Genomic DNA, 6,294 nt, shown 5'->3' with positions numbered 1-6,294 from the left:
GCGGCGGCACATGGAGATTAAAGCCCGCCCATTTCTACCGTAATACCTTCTATACCACGCATACCCACTTCTACTGTAGTATTGTGGCGTGTGTATCTGAGAGTAGGGCCTAGATTCAATCCGTTGTGCTGAAGATCCGCTGTTTAGCGCGATTGAAATTTAAAAGCAATGTTCCCAGGTTTGCGGATACTGCATTCACGGTAAACGCTGCATATATCAGCTCAATCGGAAATTACCTTTTAATTTCAATCACGCTATACCCATACATATTGAATCTAGGCCTAGAGCTAGACTTACTTCTGCCGCCACCCAAGGCATGGGATTTAGTGTTGCAGGGAGTAGTGCTCTCGCCTCTGCACCACCTGATCCATGGATCAAGCCCCATACAGCTCACTCTCTCTCCACATCAGCCTGTCACATTGGCGGCAGAGGTGAAATGGCCGTTGTAGGAGCATACCTGTTGGCATGTGGGGCTCGTCTTAGTGCAAGGCAGGAGCAAAAGCCTGCAGCTGTCTCCAGTTAGATGGATTTGTAACAGGCCCAATATGGGTAATCCTGCAGGAGGATTGGGCAAGGTCAGGAGGACGGTTGGCCGGCCCTGGTCTAGAAATAAAGAGGATATGAAATCTTTGTATACTATATAATGTCTGTTGTACTGCACATGATTAATCTATTGTATGTATGATGAATGTGTTATTGTACACCTGCCCAGGGACTGCATGGGGACCAACATGACCTGTTTATTATCTGGTACAATGCATCAGATTCAGCCTCTGAGATTTATGTCTTAATTGTGCATGGTCTCAAATAAACATAACAATAAAACAATATTGTTTGTAGCCCTGTGCCATAACTCAACAGAATAACATTATAAATCACTGCTTTGAACTTGAGCTGCAGAATCAGTCTTGACAATTTATATTAGAAAACATTCCAATGCACTTCTTAGTGAAAATAAAAATGCCTGAGAAATATATCATGTTCATTTATCTCTAGTAACCTATTTAGACTCTCTAAACCTACATACTTTGTGCTCACCCTCAGGCAGTTTGAAGAGTTATTAAGATTAAAACGCCATTCATGCTATTAAACTATATTGGGTAGATAAAATGACATAAGCACTTTGACATTGAACAAAGGGCACTACTTGCATTCCTCTCGCGCTCAGCCGGTTGCAGTGCGGACAGAATTCGGGTTTATCTTGCTGGGTATTTGCATGTTTGTTTTCCAATCTTGTTTGCCCTCTCTCTCTCAAACCCCCCTCTCTCTCTCACCCCCCCCCCCTCTCTCTCTCTCACCCCCACTCTCAATCTCAACCCCTCTCTCCCCCTCTCTCTCACCCCCTCTCTCTTGCTCTAATCATTTACCCCCTGTCCTTATAGCTTTTTGATGAGTGGAAAGCATCCAGACATATGACATCATAGAAGACATATTAAGAGCTGTGTGTGCAGAGCTACCTCCTCCTATTGATCTACCGCTGGAATTGTGGGAGTTCAAAGGAGTCATCCGTACCCTGACAAGAACAGACAAGCCTTCTCTCTCTCTTTCTTTTCTTTTCTCTCGCTCTTTCTTTCTTTCTCTGTCATAGCAGCTGGTCAGAACATCACACCCTGACGCCTGACCTATTTCTATGTGAGTGTGGACGTGTGTGTACATGTGTATACGTGTGTGTGTTTGTGTGTGTGTACAGTCATGGTCAAATGTTTTGAGAATGACACAAGTATTGGTCTTCACAAAGTTTGCTGCTTCAGTGTTTTTAGATATTTTGGTCAGATGTTACTATGGTATACTGAAGTATAATTACAAGCATTCCATAAGTGTCAAAGGCTTTTATTGACAATTACATTAAGTTTATGCAAAGAGTCAATATTTGCAGTGTTGACCCTTCCTTTTCAAGACCTCTGCAATCCGCCCTGGCATGCTGTCAATTAAATTCTGGGCCACATCCAGACTGATGGCAACCCATTCTTGCATAATCAATGCTTGGACTTTGTCAGAATTTATGGGGTTTTGTTTGTCAACCTGCCTCTTGAGGATTGACCACAAGTTCTCAATGGGATTAAGGTCTGGGGAGTTTCCTGGCCATGGACCCAAAATGTTGATGTTTTGTTCCCCGAGCCACTTAGTTATCACTTTTGCCTTATGGCAAGGTGCTCCATCATGCTGGAAAAGGCATTGTTTGTCACCAAACTGTTCTTGGATGGTTGGGAGAAGTTGCTCTCGGAGGATGTGTTGGTATCATTCTTTATTCATGGCTGTGTTCTTAGGCAAAATTGTGAGTGAGCCCACTCCCTTGGCTGAGAAGCAACCCCACACATGAATGGTCTCAGGATGCTTTACTGTTGGCATGACACAGGACTGATGGTAGCGCTCACCTTGTCTTCTCCGGACAAGCTTTTTTACGGATGCCCCAAACAATCGGAAAGGGGATTCATCAGAGAAAATGACTTTACCCCAGTCCTCAGCAGTCCAATCCCTGTACCTTTTGCAGAATATCAGTCTGTCCCTGATGTTTTTCCTGGAGTGAAGTGGCTTCCTCGCTGCCCTTCTTGACACCAGGCCATCCTCCAAAGGTCTTCGCCTCACTGTGCGTGCAGATGCACTCACACCTGCCTGCTGCCATTCCTGGGAAAGCTCTGCACTGGTGGTGCCCCGATCCCGCAGCTGAATCAACTTTAGGAGATGGTCCAGGCGCTTGCTGGACTTTCTTGGGCGCCCTGAATCCTTCTTCACAACAATTGAACCTCTCTCCTTGAAGTTCTTGATGATCCGATGAATGGTTGATTTAGGTGCAATCTTACTAGCAGCAATATCGTTGCCTGTGAAGCCCTTTTTGTGCAAAGCAATGATGACGGCACGTGTTTCCTTGCAGGTAACCATGGTTAACAGAGGAAGAACAATGATTTCAAGCACCACCCTCCTTTTAAAGCTTCCAGTCTGTTATTCTAACTCAATCAGCATGACAGAGTGATCTCCAGCCTTGTCCTCGTCAACACTCTCACCTGTGTTAACGGGAGAACCATTGACATGATGTCAGCTGGTCCTTTTGTGGCAGCGCTGAAATGCAGTGGAAATGTTTTTTTGGGATTAAGTTCACTTTCATGGCAAAGAGGGACTTTGCAATTCATTGCAATAATCTGGTCACTCTTCATAACATTCTGGAGTATATGCAAATTGCCATCATAAAAACTGAGGCAGCAGACTTTGTGAAAATTAATATTTGTGTCATTCTCAAAACTTTTGACCACGACTGTATGTGTGCAGATGCATGGGTATGTATGTTCGTATGTGTGTGGGACATCTGCTTATGAATGGGACCACTTGTAGTGAATCACTTAGTCTTCCAGTATGTCAGAGGCTAAAATAGTGAACTATATAGTGAATAGGGTGTATTTTGGGATAGATCTGAGAGTGGTCTGTAGTATTTCCAGATTCGGAGTTTGTTTCTAACACTAAATCTGGAGTGGCACACTAATTCATATAGGATTGGCCTAAAGCAGTGCACTAGTACATAGAAGGGACTTATAGATACACATTACATACAGTTGAAGTCGGAAGTTTACATACACTTAGGTTGGAGTCATTAAACTCGTTTTTCAACTACTCCACAAATTTCCTGTTAACAAACTATAGTTTTGGCAAGTCAATAATTGTTTACAGACAGATTATTTCACTTATAATTCACTGTATAACAATTCCAGTGGGTCAGAAGTTTACATACACTAAATTGACTGTGCCTTTAAACAGCTTGGAAATTTCCAGAAAATGATGTCATGGCTTTAGAAGCTTCTGATAGGCTAATTGACATCATTTGAGTCAATTGGAGGTGTACCTGTGGATGTATTTCAAGGCCTACCTTCAAACTCAGTGCCTCTTTGCTTGACATCATGGGAAAATCCAAAGAAATCAGCCAAGACCTCAGAAAAATAATTGTAGACCTCCACAAGTCTGGTTCATCCTTGGGAGCAATTTCCAAATGCCTGAAGGTACCACGTTCATCTGTACAAACAATAGTACACAAGTATAAACACCATGGGACCACGCAGCCGTCATACCGCTCAGGAAGGAGACGCGTTCTGTCTCCTAGAGATGAACGTACTTTGGTGCGAAAAGTGCAAATCAATCCCAGAACAACAGCAAAGGACCTTGTGAAGATGCTGGAGGAAACAGGTACAAAAGTATCTATATCCACAGTAAAACGAGTCCTATATCGACATAACCTGAAAGGCCGCTCAGCAAGGAAGAAGCCACTGCTCCAAAACCGCCATAAAAAAGCCAGACTACGGTTTGCAACTGCACATGGGGACAAAGATCGTACTTTTTGGAGAAATGTCCTCTGGTCTGATGAAACAAAAATAGAACTGTTTGGCCATAATGACCATCGTTATGTTTGGAGGAAAAATGAGGAACGCTTGCAAGCCGAAGAACACCATCCCAACCGTGAAGCACGGGGGTGGCAGCATCATGCTGTGAGGGTGCTTTGCTGCAGGAGGGACTGGTGCACTTCACAAAATAGATGGCATCATGAGGAAGGAAAATTATGTGGATATATTGAAGCAACATCTCAAGACATAAGTCAGGAAGTTAAAGCTTGGTTGCAAATTGGTCTTCCAAATGGACAATGACCCCAAGCATACTTCCAAAGTTGTGGCAAAATGGCTTAAGGACAACAAAGTCAAGGTATTGGAGTGGCCATCACAAAGCCCTGACCTCAATCCTATAGAAAATGTGTGGGCAGAACTTAAAATGCGTGTGTGAGCAAGCAGGCCTACAAACCTGGCTCAGATACACCAGCTCGGTCTGGAGGAATGGGCCAAAATTCACCCAACTTATTGTGGGAAGCTTGTGGAAGGCTACCTGAAACGTTTGACCCAAGTTAAACAATTTAATGGCAATGCTCCCAAATACTAATTTAGTGTATGTAAACTTCTGACCCGCTGGGAATGTGATGAAAGAAATAAAAGCTGAAATAAATCATTCTCTCTACTATTATTCTGACATTTCACATTCTTAAAATAAAGTGGTGATCCTAACTGACCTAAAACAGGGAATTTTACTAGGATTAAATGTCAGGAATTGTGAAAAACAGAGTTTAAATGTATTTGGCTAAGGTGTACGTAAACTTCCAACTTCAATGTCTAGATCTGTCCTGGCGACATTTCTCTTCATTCCATGAGTTCCTGCCCAGAGTTCTAACCTCATGTCGTCATGCCACCCCCACATATTAGATCATGGAAAATCTCCTGTGTGTGTGTGTGTGAGTGTGTCAGGTTCATATTTGAGAAGAGGCATTTGTTTCACAGTTGTTTCCCTGATTTGCCAAGCAGGCTTATCTCATCTCTCTTTCCATCTCCTTCTCTCTAACTTCATTTGGGTAAATGGGCGGCAGGTAGCTTAGTGGGTAAGAGCGTTGTGCCAGTAACCGAAAGGTCGCTGGTTCTAATCCCCGAGCCGACTAGGTGAAAAATCTGTTGATGTGCCCTTAAGCAAGGCACTAAACCCTAATTGCTCCTGTAAGTCACTCTGGATAAGCGCGTCTGCTAAATGACTAAAATGTAAGTGTTAGTGTCACAGTGGAGTCTATTCCAAATCATCTATTTGGCTGTGCGTGTATGTTCATCAAAGAGAGAACGGAACCCTATTATGACATCACTGGGTGTTGGTTGACGGTCTGGAATGTGTGCGACTAGGGGGGAGGGGCTTTAAAGCCAAGGCTGGGATCTCATTGGCTATTGGCTTCGTCTGGGGTTCTGTGAATTTCAAGACAATCATCATTCAACACACACACACACACAGGAGAGGAGAAACATAACATTACAGAGTAGTTACTACTGTGAGCCACAGGGGTGAACCACATGAGAGGGACATTCTGAGACTAAAGAGGCCATCATACTGTTGCTTACTCAAAGTATTAACTATGTACTATTACTAAGCATACTATTTAGAACACACTGTTTTGTAAAACATACACTACCGGTCAAAAGTTTTAGAACACCTACTCATTCAAGGGTTTTTCTTTATTTTTACTATTTTCTACATTTTAGAATAATAGTGAAGACATCAAAACTATGAAATAACACATTTGGAATCATGTAGTAACCCAAAAAGTGTTCATCAAATCAAAATATATTATATATTTGAGATTCTTCAAATAGCCACCCTTTGCCTTGATGACAACTTTTCCCACTCTTGGCATTCTCTCAACCAGCTTCATGAGGTAGTCACCTGGAATGCATTTCAATTAACAGGTGTGCCTTCTTAAACAAACACAAACACACACACATTTTAAGAACT

The sequence above is a fragment of the Coregonus lavaretus genome (assembly GCF_964263955.1).
Source record: "Coregonus lavaretus genome assembly, contig: HAP1_SCAFFOLD_4780, whole genome shotgun sequence".
Classification (NCBI taxonomy): Eukaryota; Metazoa; Chordata; class Actinopteri; order Salmoniformes; family Salmonidae; genus Coregonus; species Coregonus lavaretus.
Note: the sequence above shows the minus strand (reverse complement) of the source record.